Source organism: Aegilops tauschii, chromosome 6 (genome assembly GCF_002575655.3).
Source record: "Aegilops tauschii subsp. strangulata cultivar AL8/78 chromosome 6, Aet v6.0, whole genome shotgun sequence".
NCBI classification, from domain to species: Eukaryota; Viridiplantae; Streptophyta; class Magnoliopsida; order Poales; family Poaceae; genus Aegilops; species Aegilops tauschii.
The window spans coordinates 460,513,855-460,531,762 of NC_053040.3; positions in this window are offsets into that span (position 1 = coordinate 460,513,855).

Below are 17,908 nucleotides of genomic sequence, written 5' to 3' on the forward strand. Positions count from 1 at the left end.
CCTAGAAAAAAATTCCTTCAAAAGGGCTGTCCAATATTCCGTTCATGAAGAAACATGAACTCGGGCCAGATTCGTATTCGCGCAGAAAACAGATCCGAAAATTGGTCCACTCATCGGAAGGTTCCCGGAGTATGAACCGCCGGATCAAGCTGAAATTTGGAGGGGTGGTAGATATGGGAATTCCGCAGCAGATGAACGGCTGGATCATCCAAAGGACCTCCGAGCTGGGCTCTGGAGACCACGCCCTAAACTCGTCCAGATTCCCATCCAGATTTGACAGGGCTCCGGTATATCGTAGATTTTTATGATAAAGATGCAAAGTAAAGAAAGTAAAATAAAAACGGCAATGGAAATAGCTTGTTGATGGAAAATTAATATGATGGAAAATAGACCCGGGGGCCATAGGTTTCACTAGTGGCTTCTCTCAAGAGCATAAGTATTTACGGTGGGTGAACAAATTACTGTTGAGCAATTGACAAAATTGAGCATAGTTATGAGAATATCTAGGTATGATCATGTATATAGGCATCACGTCCAAGACAAGTAGACCGACTCCTGCCTGCATCTACTACTATTACTCCACACATCGACCGCTATCCAGCATGCATCTAGAGTATTAAGTTCATAAGAACAGAGTAACGCTTTAAGCAAGATGACATGATGTAGAGGGATAAACTCATGCAATATGATATAAACCCCATCTTGTTATCCTCGATGGCAACAATACAATACGTGCCTTGCTGCCCCTACTGTCACTGAGAAAGGACACCGCAAGATTGAACCCAAAGCTAAGCACTTCTCCCATTGCAAGAAAGATCAATCTAGTAGGCCAAACCAAACTGATAATTCGAAGAGACTTGCAAAGATAACCAATCATACATAAAAGAATTCAGAGAAGATTCAAATATTGTTCATAGATAAACATGATCATAAACCCACAATTCATCGGTCTCAACAAACACACCGCAAAAGAAGATACATCGAATAGATCTCCACGAGAGAGGGGGAGAACATTGTATTGAGATCCAAAAAGAGAGAAGAAGCCATCTAGCTAATAACTATGGACCCGAAGGTCTGAGGTAAACTACTCACACATCATCAGAGAGGCTATGGTGTTGATGTAGAAGCCCTCCGTGATCGATACCCCCTCCGGCGGAGCTCTGGAACAGGCCCCAAGATGGGATCTCACGGGTACAGAAGGTTGCGGCGGTGGAATTAGGTTTTTGGCTCCGTATCTGGTAGTTTGGGGGTACGTACGTATATATAGGAGGAAGAAGTATGTCGGTGGAGCAACCGGGGGCCCACGAGGGTGGAGGGCGCGCCTGGGGGGGGGGTAGGCGCGCCCCCTACCTCGTGCCCTCCTGGTTGATGTCTTGACGTAGGGTCCTAGTCCTCTGGATCACGTTCGTTCCGAAAATCACGTTCCAGAAGGTTTCATTCCGTTTGGACTCCGTTTGATATTCTTTTTCTGCGGAACTCTGAAATAGGCAAAAACAACAATTCTGGGCTGGGCCTCCGGTTAATAGGTTAGTCCCAAAAAATAATATAAAAGTGCATAATAAAGCCCAATAATGTCTAAAACAGAATATAAAATAGCATGGAACAATCAAAAATTATAGATACATTGGAGACGTATCAACCATCCCCAAGCTTAATTCCTGCTCGTCCTCGAGTTGGTAAATGATAAAAACAGAATTTTTGATGTGGAATGCTACTAGGTATAATTTCAATGTAATTCTTCTTAATTGTGGTATGAATATTCAGATCCGAAAGATTCAAGATAAAAGTTCAATATTGACATAAAAATAATAATACTTCAAGCATACTAACTAAGCAATTATGTCTTCTCAAAATAACATGGCCAAAGAAAGTTATCCCTACAAAATCATATAGTCTGGCTATGCTCTATCTTCACCACACAAAATATTTAAATCATGCACAACCCCGATGACAAGCCAAGCAGTTGTTTCATACTTTTGATGTTCTCAACCTTTTTCAATCTTCACGCCATACATGAGCGTGAGCCATGGACATAGCACTATATGTGGAATAGAATGGTGGTTGTGGAGAAGACAAAAAGGAGAAGATAGTCTCACATCAACTAGGCGTATCAACGGGCTATGGAGATGCCCATCAATAGATATCAATGTGAGTGAGTAGGGATTGCCATGCAACGGATGCACTAGAGCTATAAGTGTATGAAAGCTCAACAAAAGAAACTAAGTGGGTGTGCATCCAACTCGCTTGCTCACGAAGACCTAGGGAATTTTGAGGAAGCCCATCATTGGAATATACAAGCCAAGTTCTATAATGAAAATTTCCCACTAGTATATAAAAGTGATATCATAGGAGACTCTCTATCATGAAGATCATGGTGCTACTTTGAAGCACAAGTGTGGTAAAAGGATAGTAACATTGTCCCTTCTCTCTTTTTCTCTCATTTTTTTATTTGGGCCTTTTTTTATGGCCTCTTTTTTTCGTCTGGAGTCTCATCCCGACTTGTGGGGGAATCATAGTCTCCATCATTCTTTCCTCACTTGGGACAATGCTCTAAAAATGATGATCATCACACTTTTATTTACTTACAACTCAACAATTACAACTCAATACTTAGAACAAAATATGACTCTATGTGAATGCCTCCGGCGGTGTACCGGGATATGCAATGAATCAAGAATGACATGTATGAAAGAATTATGAATGGTGGCATTGCCACAAATACAATGTCGACTACATGATCGTGCGAAGCAATATGACAATGATGGAGCGTGTCATAGTAAACGGAACGGTGGTGAGTTGCATGGCAATATATCTCGGAATGGCTATGGAAATGCCATGATAGGTAGGTATGGTGGCTCTTTTGAGGAAGATATATGGTGGGTGTATGATACCGGCGAAAAGTGCGCGGTATTAGAGAGGCTAGCAATGGTGGAAGGAAGAAAAGTGCGTATAATCCATGGACTCAACATTAGTCATAAAGAACTCATATGTTTATTGCAAAAATCAACAAGTTATCAAAGCAAAGTATTGCGCGCATGCTTCTAGGGGGATAGATTCGTAGGAAAAGACCATCGCTCATCCCTGACCGCCACTCATAAGGAAGACAGTCAATAAATAAATTATGCTCCGACTTCATCACATAACGGTTCACCATACGTGCATGCTATGGGAATCACAAACTTTTACACAAGTATTTCTCAAATTCAAAACTACTCAACTAGCATGACTCTAATATCACCACCTTCATATCTCAAAACAATTATCAAGCATCAAACTTCTCATAGTATTCAACACACTCATAAGAATTTTTCTTTTTTCTTTACTAATCTTGAATGCCTATTATTGTTAAAGCAAACTACCATGCTGTTTTGTAGGACTCTCAAAATAATATAAGTGAAGCATGAGAGAACAATAGTTTCTATAAGACAAATTCACCACCGTGCTCTAAAAGATATAAGTGAAACACTAGAGCAAAAACTATGTAACTCAAAAGATATAAGTGAAGCACATAGAGTATTCTAACAATTTCCGAATCAAGTGTGTCTCTCTCAAAAGGTGTGTACAGCAAAGATGATTGTGGTAAACTAAAAAGCAAAGACTCAAATCATACAAGACGCTGCAAGCAAAACACATATCATGTGGTGAATAAAAATATAGCTCCAAGTAAAGTTACCGATGGAAGTAGACGAAAGAGGGGATGCCTTCTGGGGCATCCCCAAGCTTTGGCTTTTAGGTGTCCTTAGATTATATTGGGGGTGCCATGGGCATCCCCAAGCTTAGGCTCTTGCCACTCCTTGTTCCATAATCCATCAAATCTTTCACCCAAAACTTGAAAACTTCACAATACAAAACTCAGCAGAAAATCTCGTGAGCTCCGTTAGCGAAAGAAAACAAAAGACCACTTCAAAGTACTGTAATCAACTCATTCTTTATTTATATTGGTGTTAAACCTACTGTATTCCAACTTCTCTATGGTTTATAAACTATTTTACTAGCCATAGATTCATCAAAATAAGCAAACAACACACGAAAAACAGAATCTGTCAAAAAGAGAACAGTCTGTAGTAATCTGTAACTAACGCAAACTTCTGGAACTCCAAAAATTCAGCCAACATAGGACGACCTAGAATTTTTGTATTGATCAGCAGAAATTGGAATCAATATTTTATCACGTTCTGGTGATTTTTAACAATTATTTTCGTGAACAGAAAGTTTCTGGAATTTTCTGCAAGATCAAATAACTATCATCCAAGAAGATCCTATAGGTTTAACTTGGCACAAACACTAATTAAAACATAAAAACACATAAAACCAGAGGCTAGAACAAATATTTATTCCTAAACGGAAAAAAGCAAAAAAACAAAATAAAATTGGGTTGCCTCCCAACAAGCGCTATCGTTTAACGCCCCTAGCTAGGCATAATAGCAAGGATAGATCTAGGTATTGCCATCTTTGGTAGGCAATTCTTCAATGAGGCATCTATCATCCTTAGAGGTTTCTTTATTTTTATTAATTATCAAACTTTTAGGCACAAGTGAAGGAAATATGCCCTAGAGGCAATAAAAAGTTATTATTTATTTCCTTATATCATGATAAATGTTTATTATTCATGCTAGAATTGTATTAACTGGAAACATGATACATGTGTGAATACATAGACAAACAGAGTGTCACTAGTATGCCTCTACTTGACTAGCTCGTTGATCAAAGATGGTTATGTTTCCTAGCCATAGACAAAGAGTTGTCATTTGATTAACGGGATCACATCATTAGGAGAATGATGTGATTGACTTGACCCATTCCGTTAGCTTAGCACTTGATCGTTTAGTATGTTGCTATTGCTTTCATCATGACTTATACATGTTCCTATGACTATGAGATTATGCAACTCCCGTTTACTGGAGGAACACTTTGTGTGCTACCAAACGTCACAACGTAACTGGGTGATTATAAAGGTGCTCTACAGGTGTCTCCGAAGGTACTTGTTGGGTTGGCGTATTTCGAGATTAGGATTTGTCACTCCGATTGTCGGAGAGGTATCTCTGGGCCCACTCGGTAATGCACATCACTATAAGCCTTGCAAGCATTGCAACTAATGAGTTAGTTGCGGGATGATGTATTACGGAATGAGTAAAGAGACTTGCCGGTAACGAGATTGAACTAGGTATTGAGATACCTACGATCGAATCTCGGGCAAGTAACATACCGATGACAAAGGGAACAACGTATGTTGTTATGCGGTCTGACCGATAAAGATCTTCGTAGAATATGTAGGAGCCAATATGGGCATCCAGGTCCCGCTATTGGTTATTGACAAGAGAGGTGTCTCGGTCATGTCTACATAGTTCTCGAACCCGTAGGGTCCGCACGCTTAACGTTCGTTGACGATATAGTACTATGAGTTATGTATGTTGGTTACCGAATGTTGTTTGGAGTTTTGGATGAGATCACGGATATGACGAGGAACTCTGGAATGTTCAGGAAGTAAAGATTGATATGTGGATAGTAGTGTTTGATCTCCAGAAAGGTTCCGGAATCCATCGGAAGGGGTTCCAGATGTTTCCCGAAATGTTTGGGCACAGAACACTTTATCTGGGCCAAAGGGGAAAGCCCATGAGGTTTTTGGAAAGCGCAAAAGGAAGTTTTGCGGAGTCCAGGGGCCAGACGCCAGGGTCCCTGGCGTCTGGGTCCAGACGCCGGGAACCCTGGCGTCTGGCCCTGGAGTCCGAGAAGGACTCTTGCCTTTCGGGTGAAACCAACTTTGTGGAGGCTTTTACTCCAAGTTTCGACCCCAAGGCTCAACATATAAATAGAGGGGTAGGGCTAGCACCCAAGACACATCAATAAACACCAAGCCATGTGCCGGCAACCCCGTCTCCTCTAGTCTATCCTCCGTCATAGTTTTCCTAGTGCTTAGGCGAAGCCCTGCGAAGATTGTTCTTCACCAACACTGTCACCACGCTGTCGTGCTGCCGGAACTCATCTACTACTTCGCCCCTCTTGCTGGATCGAGAAGGCGAGGATGTCACCGAGCCGAACGTGTGCAGAACTCGGAGGTGCCGTGCTTTCGGTACTTGGATCGGTCGGATCGTGAAGACGTACGACTACATCAACCGCATTGATATAACGCTTCCACTTACGGTCCACGAGGGTACGTAGACAACAGTCTCCCCTCTCGTTGCTATGCATCACCATGATCTTGTTTGTGCGTAGGAAATTTTTGAAATTACTACGTTCCCCAACAGTGGTATGAGAGCCTGGTTTTATGCGTAGATGTCATATGCACGAGTAGAACACAAGTGAGTTGTGGGCGATATAAGTCATACTGCTTACCAGCATGTCATACTTTGGTTCGGCAATATTGTTGGATGAAGCGGCCCGGACCGACATTACGCGTACGCTTACGCGAGACTGGTTCTACCAACGTGCTTTGCACACAGGTGGCTGGCGGGTGTCAGTTTCTCCAACTTTAGTTGAACCGAGTGTGGCTACGCCCGGTCCTTAAGAAGGTTAAAACATCACTAACTTGACAAACTATCGTTGTGGTTTTGATGCGTAGGTAAGAACAGTTCTTGCTCAGCCCGTAGCAGCCACGTAAAACTTGCAACAACAAAGTAGAGGACGTCTAACTTGTTTTTGCAGGGCATGTTGTGATGTGATATGGTCAAGACGTGATGCTATATTTTATTGTATGAGATGATCATGTTTTGTAACTGAGTTATTGGCAACTGGCAGGAGCCATATGGTTGTCGCTTTATTGTATGCAATGCAATCGCTCTGTAATGCTTTACTTTATCACTAAGCGGTAGCGATAGTCGTAGAAGCATAAGTTGGCGAGACGACAACGATGCTACGATGGAGATCAAGGTGTCGCGCCGGTGACGATGGTGATCATGACGGTGCTTCGGAGATGGAGATCACAAGCACAAGATGTTGATGGCCATATCATATCACTTATATTGATTGCATGTGATGTTTATCTTTTATGCATCTTATTTTGCTTTGTTTGACGGTAGCATTATAAGATGATCTCTCACTAAATTTCAAGGTATAAGTGTTCTCCCTGAGTATGCACCGTTGCCGAAGTTCGTCGTGCCGAGACACCACGTGATGATTGGGTGTGATAAGCTCTATGTCCATCTACAACGGGTGCAAGCCAGTTTGCACACGCAAAATACTCAGGTTAAACTTGACGAGCCTAGCATATGCAGATATGGCCTCGGAACACTGAGACCGAAAGGTCGAGCGTGAATCATATAGTAGATATGATGAACATAGTGATGTTCACCATTGAAAACTACTCCATTTCACGTGATGATCGGTTATGGTTTATTTGATTTGGATCACGTGATCACTTAGATGATTAGAGGGATGTGTATCTAAGTGGGAGTTCTTAAGTAATATGATTAATTGAACTTTAATTTATCATGAACTTAGTCCTGGTAGTATTGGCATATCTATGTTGTAGATCAATTGCTCACGTTTAGCTCCCCTGTTTTATTTTTGATATGATCCTAGAGAAAACTAAGTTGAAAGATGTTAGTAGCAATGATACAGATTGGATCCGTTATCTGAGGATTTTCCTCATTGCTGCACAGAAGTATAATGTCCTTGATGCACCGCTAGGTGACAGACCTATTGCAGGAGCAGATGCAGACGTTATGAACGTTTGACAAAAGCTCAGTATGATGACTACTTGATAGTTTAGTGCACCATGCTTTACGGCTTATAACCGGGACTTAAAAAATGTTTTGAACGCCATAGAGCATATAAGATGTTCTAAGAGTTGAAATTGGTATTTCATACTCATGCCCGTGTCGAGAGGTATGAGACCTCTGACAGTACTTTGCCTACAAGATGGAGGAGAATTGCTCAGCTAGTGAGCATATGCTCAGAATGTCTGAGTACTACAATCACTTGAATCAAGTGGGAGTTAATCTTCCAGATAAGATAGTGATTGACAGAGTTCTCTAGTCACTATCACCAAGTTACTATAACTTCGTGATGAACTATAATATGCAAGGGATAACAGAAATGATTCCCAAGCTCTTCATGATGCTGAAATTGACGAAGGTAGAAATCAAGAAAAACATCAAGTGTTGATGGTTGACAAGACCACTAGTTTCAAGAAAAGGGCAAAGGGAAGAAGGGGAACTTCAAGAAGAACGGCAAGCGAGTTGCTGCTCAGGTGAAGAAGCCCAAGTCTGGACCTAAGCCTGAGACTGAGTGCTTCTACTACAAAGGAACTGGTCACGGAAAGCGGAACTGCCCCAAGTATTTGGCGGATAAGAAGGATGGCAAAGTGAACAAAGGTATATTTGATATACATGTTATTGATGTGTACTTTAATAGTGTTTATAGCAACCCCTCAGTATTTGATACTAGTTCAGTTGCTAAGATTAGTAACTCGAAATGGGAGTTGCAGAATGAACAGAGACTAGTTAAGGGTGAAGTGACTATGTGTGTTGGAAGTGGTTCCAAGGTTGATATGATCATCATCGCACACTCCCTATACTTTCGGGATTAGTGTTGAACCTAAATAAGTGTTATTTGGTGTTTGCGTTGAGCATGAATATGATTTGATCATGTTTATTGAAAAACGGTTATTCATTTAAGATAGAGAATAATTGTTGTTCTGTTTACATGAATAAAATCTTATATGGTTACACACCCAATGAAAATGGTTCGTTGGATCTCGATCATAGTGATACACATATTCATAATATTGAAACCAAAAGATGCAAAGTTAATTATGATAGTGCAACTTATTTGTGGCACTACCGTTTAGGTCATATTGGTGTAAAGCGCATGAAGAAACTCCGTGCTGATGGGCTTTTGGAGTCACTTGATTATGAATCACTTGATGCTTGCGAACCATGCCTTATGGGCAAGATGACTAAGACTCCGTTCTCCGGAACAATGGAGCGAGCAACGGACTTATTGGAAATAATACATACTGATGTATGCGATCCGATGAGTGTTGAGGCTCGCGGCAGGTATTGTTATTTTCTGACCTTCACAGATGATTTGAGCAGATATGGGTATATCTACTTGATGAAACATAAGTCTGAAACATTTGAAAAGTTCAAAGAATTTCAGAGTGAAATGGAAAATCATCATGACTATAATATAAGGTTTCTACGATCTGATCACGGAGACAAATATTTGAGTTACGAGTTTGGTCTTCAAATTAAAACAATGTGGAATAGTTTCACAAACTCATGCCACCTGGAACACCATAGCGTAATGGTGTCCAAACGTCATAACCGTACTTTGGATATAGTGCAATCTATGATGTCTCTTACCCATTTACCACTATCATTTTGGGGTTATGCATTAGAGACAGCTACATTCACGTCAAATAGGGCACCGTCTAAATCCGTTGAGACGACACAGTATAAACTATGGTTTGGCAAGAAACCTAAGCTGTCGTTTCTTAAAATTTGGGGTTGCGATGCTTATGTGAAAAAGTTTCATCCTGATAAGCTCAAACCCAAATCAGAGAAGTGCGTCTTCATAGGATACCCAAAAGTTAATGTTGGGTACACCTTCTATCAGAGATCCGAAGGCAAGATATTCGTTGCTAAGAATGGATCCTTTCTAGAGAAGGAGTTTCTCTCGAAAGAAGTGAGTGGGAGGAAAGTAGAACTTGATGAGGTAACTGTACCTACTTCCTTATTGGAAAGTAGTTCATCACAGAAATCTGTTCCTGTGACTACTACACCAATTAGTGAGGAAGCTAATGATGATGATCATGTAACTTCAGATCAAGTTGCTACCGAACCTCGTAGGTCAACCAGAGTAAGATCCGCACCAGAGTGGTATGGTAATCCTGTTCTGGAGATCATGTTACTTGACCATGACGAACCTACGAACTATGAGGAAGCGATGGTGAGCCTAGATTCCGCAAAATGGCTTGAGGCCATGAAATCTGAGATGGGATCCATGTATGAGAACAAAGTGTGGACTTTGGTTGACTTGCCCGATGATCGTCAAGCCATTGAGAATAAATGGATCTTCAAGAGGAAGACGGACGCCGATAGTAGTGTTACTATCTACAAAGCTCGAATTATCGCAAAATGTTTTCGACAAGTTCGAGGTGTTGACTAGGATGAGAGTTTCTCACTCGTATCTATTCTTAAGTCTGTCCGAATCATATTAGCAATTGCCGCATTTTATGAAATCTGGCAAATGGATAAACAAAACTGCATTCCTCAATGGATTTATTAAAGAAGAGTTGTATATGATGCAACTAGAAGGTTTTGTCAATCCTAAAGGTGTTAACAAAATGTGCAAGCTCCAGCGATCCATCTATGGACTGGTGCAAGCATCTCGGAGTTGGAATATACGCTTTGATGAGTTGATCAAAGCATATAGTTTTATACAGACTTGCGGTGAAGCCTGTATTTACAAGAAAGTGAGTGGGAGCACTACAACATTTCTGATAAGTATATGTGAATGACATATTGTTGATCGGAAATAATGTAGAATTATTCTGCAAAGAATAAAGGAGTGTTTGAAAGGAGTTTTTCAAAGAAAGACCTCGGTGAAGCTGCTTACATATTGGGCATCAAGATCTATAGAGATAGATCAAAACGCTTGATAAGTTTTTTCGATGAGTACATACCTGGACAAGATTTTGAAGTAGTTCAAAATGGAACAGTCAAAGAAAGAGTTCTTGCCTGTATTACAATGTGTGAAATTGAGTAAGACTCAAAGCCCGACCACGGCAGAAGATAGAAAGAGAATGAAAGTCATTCCCTATGCCATAGCCATAGGTTCTATAAAGTGTGCCATGCTATGTACCAGATCTATTGTATACCCTACACTGATTTTGGCAAGGGAGTACAATAGTGATCTAGGAGTAGATCACTGGACAGCGGTCAAAATTATCCTTAGTGGAATAAGGATATGTTTCTCGATTATGGAGGTGACAAAAGGTTCGTCATAAAAGGGTTACGTCGATACAAGTTTTGGCACTAATCCAGATGACTCTAAGTTATTATTTATTTCCTTATATCATGATAAATGTTTATTATTCATGCTAGAATTGTATTAACCGGAAACATGATACATGTGTGAATACATAGCAAACAGAGTGTCACTAGTATGCCTCTACTTGACTAGCTCGTTGATCAAAGATGGTTATGTTTCCTAGCCATAGACAAAGAGTTGTCATTTGATTAACGGGATCACATCATTAGGGGAATGATGTGATTGACTTGACCCATTCCGTTAGCTTAGCACTTGATCGTTTAGTATGTTGCTATTGCTTTCATCATGACTTATACATGTTCCTATGACTATGAGATTATGCAACTCCCGTTTACCGGAGGAACACTTTGTGTGCTACCAAACGTCACAACGTAACTGGGTGATTATAAAGGTGCTCTACAGGTGTCTCCGAAGGTACTTGTTGGGTTGGCGTATTTCGAGATTAGGAGTTGCCACTCCGATTGTCGGAGAGGTATCTCTGGGCCCACTCGGTAATGCACATCACTATAAGCCTTGCAAGCATTGCAACTAATGAGTTAGTTGCGGGATGATGTATTACAGAACGAGTAAAGAGACTTGCCGGTAACGAGATTGAACTAGGTATTGAGATACCTACGATCGAATCTCGGGCAAGTAACATACCGATGACAAAGGGGACAACTTATGTTGTTATGCAGTCTGACCGATAAAGATCTTCATAGAATATGTAGGAGCCAATATGGGCATCCAGGTCCCGCTATTGGTTATTGACAAGAGAGGTGCCTCGGTCATGTCTACATAGTTCTCGAACCCGTAGGGTCCGCACGCTTAACGTTCGTTGACGATATAGTACTATGAGTTATGTATGTTGGTTACCGAATGTTGTTCGGAGTTTTGGATGAGATCACGGATATGACGAGGAACTCTGGAATGGTCCGGAAGTAAAGATTGATATGTGGATAGTAGTGTTTGATCTCCGGAAAGGTTCCGGAATCCATCGGAAGGGGTTCCGGATGTTTCCCGAAATGTTTGGGCACGAGAACACTTTATCTGGGCCAAAGGGGAAAGCCCACGAGGTTTTTGGAAAGCGCAAAAGGAAGTTTTGCGGAGTCCAGGGGCCAGACGCCAGGGTGCCTGGTGTCTGGGTCCAGACGCCGGGAACCCTGGCGTCTGGCCCTGGAGTCCGAGAAGGACTCTTGCCTGTGGGTGAAACCGACTTTGTGGAGGCTTTTACTCCAAGTTTCGACCCCAAGGCTCAACATATAAGTAGAGGGGTAGGGCTAGCACCCAAGACACATCAAGAAACACCAAGCCATGTGCCGGCAACCCCGTCTCCTCTAGTTTATCCTCCGTCATCGTTTTCGTAGTGCTTAGGCGAAGCCCTGCGAAGATTGTTCTTGACCAACACCGTCACCACGCCGTCGTGCTGCCGGAACGAATCTACTACTTCGCCCCTCTTGCTGGATCGAGAAGGCGAGGACGTCACCGAGCCAAACGTGTGCAGAACTCGGAGGTGCCGTGCTTTCGGTACTTGGATCGGTCGGATCGTGAAGACGTACGACTACATCAACCGCGTTGATATAACGCTTCCGCTTATGGTCTACGAGGGTACGTAGACAACACTCTCCCCTCTCGTTGCTATGCATCACCATGATCTTGCGTGTGCGTAGGAAATTTTTGAAATTACTACGTTCCCCAACAACAAGATCAAAAAATTCATTTGTAGCAAATGGTTCCTTAATAATAGCAAAAAGATTGGGATGAATACTTATAGATTTGAGATCCGCAGTTTCCTTACTAGAGGATTCACCCTTATTTTTAGGAACATACATAAGCTTGGCAGTTTTAGTTGGGGGACTTGGAATATTCTTTACGGAAGAAAAAACGGTTCCCAAGTTGGTAATGATACCCTCAAGTTTATCGATTCTAGTGGAATCTTGATTGATTCTTTCATTAAATATGGGTTCCTTCTCCTTAATATTTTTCAAAGTGACTCCTACTTTAGATCCATATTGGGTAATTTGGTTGTGGCTCTTTTTATCCAAAATTTCAATTAACTCTACAGTAGCAACTTTATTTTCAATAATTTCAAGTCTTTGCATTACATGCTCCAAAGTTAACATAGTTCCATTAACCAAAAGAGGTGGTGAGCCAAAGAAATCTATCATAGCATTATAAGAATCAAAAGTATGGCTACCCAAGAAATTCCCTCCGGTAATGGTATCAAGGATATATCTGTACCAAGGAGTAGCGCCTACATAAAAATTGCGGAGAAGAATGGAAGTAGATTGCTTCCGGGTAGATCTATTTTGAGCATTGCAAATTCTATACCAAGCGTCTTTTAGATTTTGTCCCTCCCTTTGCTTAAAATTAAGAACTTCATTCTCGGGAGACAACAGAGAAGAAAGAGGACTAGCCATAACGACCAAGCGAGCGGAAAAGAGGTGAACGGAAAAGAGAGGGCGAATAAAACGGCAAGGGTGAAGTGGGGGAGAGGAAAACGAGAGGCAAATGGCAAATAATGTAATCGGGAGATAAGGGTTTGTGATGGGTACTTGGTATGTTGACTTTTGCGTAGACTCCCCGGCAACAGCGCCAGAAATGGCTCGTTGTCGGGAGTCAAAATCTTGACTTGACCTTGCGTAAGCCTCCCCGGCAACGGCGCCAGAAATCCTTCTTGCTACCTCTTGAGCACTGCGTTGGTTTTCCCTTGAGGAGGAAAGGGTGATGCAGCAAAGTAGCGTAAGTATTTCCCTCAGTTTTTGAGAACCAAGGTATCAATCCAGTAGGAGGCCACGCATGAGTCCCTCGCACCTAGACAAACAAATAAATCCTCGCAACCAACGCGATAAGGGGTTGTAAATCCCTTCACTGTGACTTACGAGAGTGAGACCTGATAAGATAATATTTTTGGTATTTTTATGATAAAGATGCAAAGTAAAGAAAGTAAAATAAAAACAGCAACGGAAATAGCTTGTTGATGGAAAATTAATATGATGGAAAATAGACCCGGGGGCCATAGGTTTCACTAGTGGCTTCTCTCAAGAGCATAAGTATTTATGGTGGGTGAACGAATTACTGTTAAGCAATTGACAAAATTTAGCATAGTTTGAGAATATCTAGGTATGATCATGTATATAGGCATCACGTCCAAGACAAGTAGACCGACTCCTGCCTGCATCTACTACGATTACTCCACACATCGACCGCTATCCAGCATGCATCTAGAGTATTAAGTTCATAAGAACAGAGTAACGCTTTAAGCAAGATGACATGATGTAGAGGGATAAAATCATGCAATATGATATAAACCCCATCTTGTTATCCTCGATGGCAACAATACAATATGTGCCTTGCTGCCCCTACTGTCACTGGGAAAGGACACCTCAAGATTGAACCCAAAGCTAAGCACTTCTCCCATTGCAAGAAAGATCAATCTAGTAGGCCAAATCAAACTGATAATTCGAAGAGACTTGCAAAGATAACCAATCATACATAAAAGAATTCAGAGAAGATTCAAATATTGTTCATAGATAAACTTGATCATAAACCCACAATTCATCGGTCTCAACAAACACACCGCAAAAGAAGATTGCATCGAATAGATCTCCACATGAGAGGGGGAGAACATTGTATTGAGATCCAAATAGAGAGAAGAAGCCATCTAGCTAATAACTATGGACCTGAAGGTCTGAGGTAAACTACTCACACATCATCAGAGAGGCTATGGTGTTTATGTAGAAGCCCTCCGTGATCGATGCCCCCTCCGGCGGAGCTCCGGAACAGACCCCAAGATGGGATCTCACGGGTACAGAAGGTTGCGGCGGTGGAATTAGGTTTTTGGCTCCGTATCTGGTAGTTTGGGGGTACGTAGGTATATATAGGAGGAAGAAGTACGTCGGTGGAGCAACAGGGGGCCCACGAGGGTGGAGGGCATGCCTGGGGGGGGTAGGCTCGCCCCCTACCTCGTGCCCTCCTGGTTGATGTCTTGACGTACGGTCGTAGTCCTCTGGTGGGTGGCGCTAAATCCGAACCCTGACCCGATGTGGAGTCTGGAGTTTGAAAGACTTTCGAGTTTATTGACTCGGGCTCCGGGATGTCCAATGATTATTTAGGCTCAACGCCCGATTCTAAGTTCGGAAGACTAGAAGTGTCACCCCGCGGACGGGTATCAGGCTCTCCGAGCTCGGAAATCCGAACATAGCTTAATTTCAGCATAGGGGAAGAGTTGTTGTTGTTTTGCTCCTCTACGACCGCTATCTGATGGGTGATCGGCGGAGATTTGATTTATCTCTGATCGGGTTTAAGCCCAATCTGATCATAGTCTGTAGTGACCCCCAAGGCGGCAATGAGATCTAGGAGTTCGTTTAAAGACGACAAATCCGCCAGATCCATCCATTTGGAGTATTCGGGGTCAACACGGAGACGATTTTCGATGACTTGGGAAGTCATCATCGGCTTAACGGCCGAACGGGCGGCCATGGTAAAGCTGCCCAGCGGGAGGGTTTGGCCTAAGGCCAGGGTTCCTCCAGAAGCGATACTGTCCTTGATGAAAAGGCGAGCCATCAATCCTGTCGTCGACGCCACAGAGGAACTCTCAATGAAAGCACCAATGTCGGTGTCAAAACCGACGGATATTGGGTAGGGGGTCCCGAACTGTGCGTCTGAGGATTGAAGGTAACAGGAGACAGGGACACAATGTTTACCCAGGTTCGGGCCCTCTTGATGGAGGTAATACCCTACTTCCTGCTTGATTATCTTGGATGAATATGGGGTTTACAAGAGTTGATCTACCTCGAGATCGTAATGGCTAAACCCTAGATGTCTAGCCTATATGGTTATGATTGCCTCTACGGACTAAACCCTCTGGTTTATATAGACACCAGAGGGGACTAGGGTTGTACATAGTCGGTCTACAGAGAAAGGAATCTTCATATCCGAACGCCAAGCTTGTCTTCCACACCAAGAGGAGTCCCATCTGGACACGGGGGAACGCCTTCCACATTGTATCTTCACGGCCCATGAGTCCGGCCCAGGTCACAGAGCCCGGACTCCCGAAGACCCCCTAATCCAGGACTCCCTCAGTCGGTCCCATCACACCGCTCAACCATGATTTCGTGGCCATTGCTGAAGCTAGTCACTATGTTCTTGTTCACGGCGGGCCACCATTCATACAATGATTGAAGGTTTGCTTCATGAAGCACAACATTTTCCTACTGAATCTAGTGATCATCCGTTCGGAATAGTTTTTTGTCTTTGTGGATTCCTTTATGCGAGATACTGCTGTTGCCACCCCCTTGAACTAGAAGACGAAGATATGCTAATCACATTTGTTCCTCACAATGAAGCACTGAATAGACACACCACTTCCTCCGGGCCAGAGATTTGGCTTATGTTTTTTGGATTTCCCTATGATTACCAAACTGACTACTACATTACCAAGGCTCTGGGTGGATATGGGTCATTAGTATTTTGGTACAACCCTCGTCAAGATAGGAGATACATTATTCTCAAAGCACAGGTGATTCGTTTGAATTTGATCTCCAAGAGTTTTGTTGTTTGGCAGCTGGGAGGTGCTCGGGATTGCTCGACAGTTCAGGTCACAATCCTTCATAGCAATGATTGGAATGGTTTACTCCCTAAAGTACCTTCGGCCGGTGAGGAACCACCACCTCTTGACGGCAATCCTCACCCATAGTTTGGTCCTGAGCTTACTGCTGAACAACTGTATCAACAACAAGTTCATGGCTGGTTAGTTCAAAATGCAGCGCTCCCCAATGGTGTTCCCCACAATAATGTTGCTCCCAATGTTGGTCATGCTCCAAATGAGGGGTGGGGTGCCTGGCCAGAACCTCCTGCCCCCCATGCCACCTCATCTTATGAACTATCAAGCTTGGCTTGCCTCTCAAGGACTTACTGTTATGCATGGGGTGGTACCTGACAACAATATTTCTGACAACCCGATGCAGGCTTGGCATGATTCTGTAACAGCTTCTGATGATAGTTCCACTACCCAGTCTGACCTGCTCATTGTTCCTATTAATGCTCAAAAATACAGTGTTGCTTCACAGCCTAACCATGTGGTTCAAACTTCTGAACATGTGTTAACTATCTCTGTGGATCTCCATGAACAAGGTATGCGATTTGGCTTGTCTGCTCAGGGTGATACTCTGCTAGCCCTTATGTTGATAGACCCAATTCCTCGTCAGCAACTCAACTCAGTCCTGTTTAATGCTCTTTGCCCCTTGTTTGCCTCTAGTGGACCCTGGGCTGCTGGATATGGCTTCTGACAGGACAGTTACCATATGGAAGTTCAGGTTTCTGCTAACTCTGATGGTCTGCAATTTATTCACACTGCCCCAACGGTTTCTGCTGTGGAATCCTCGGTGGTCATTGAAGAGGTGCTGGATAACATGGGGCATGCTGCTGATAGGTTGAATGAGCCTCACCCTGAGAATGTTGATACCCTTGACATGACTGACACTCTTATCATGCCTGCTGACAATGATTCTGACTCATCCCTCACTTGTCTGGTGGGTCGACACTCTGAAACTCAGACTGGTCTGCTGCAGCTCGCGTCTGGGGTGATACCTGAGCCTCTTCCCACTGACAACTCTTCTCACAAACATAAAGGAAAACTGCCAACTCCGGTGGACACCTCCACTCTCAGGCATAGCAACCGATCCACCAGGTATGATGGTTTTCGCACCACTTCACTTTTTGAAGCACGCCCATGCAAGACCAAGGTGAAGCCCCGTGTCACACCTTCTGCTGCCACCAGCTCTTCGATTGTTGCTGCAGTCGTGCAGTCACAGACTGATGAGGTTCCTCCACCTACTGCCATCACCATGATGCAAGCCATTGGCACCCAGTTTTGTGCCATTCCTGAGGAAGAGCTCTCCATTGCTGCCCTAACTGAAGACAAGTCTCGCTC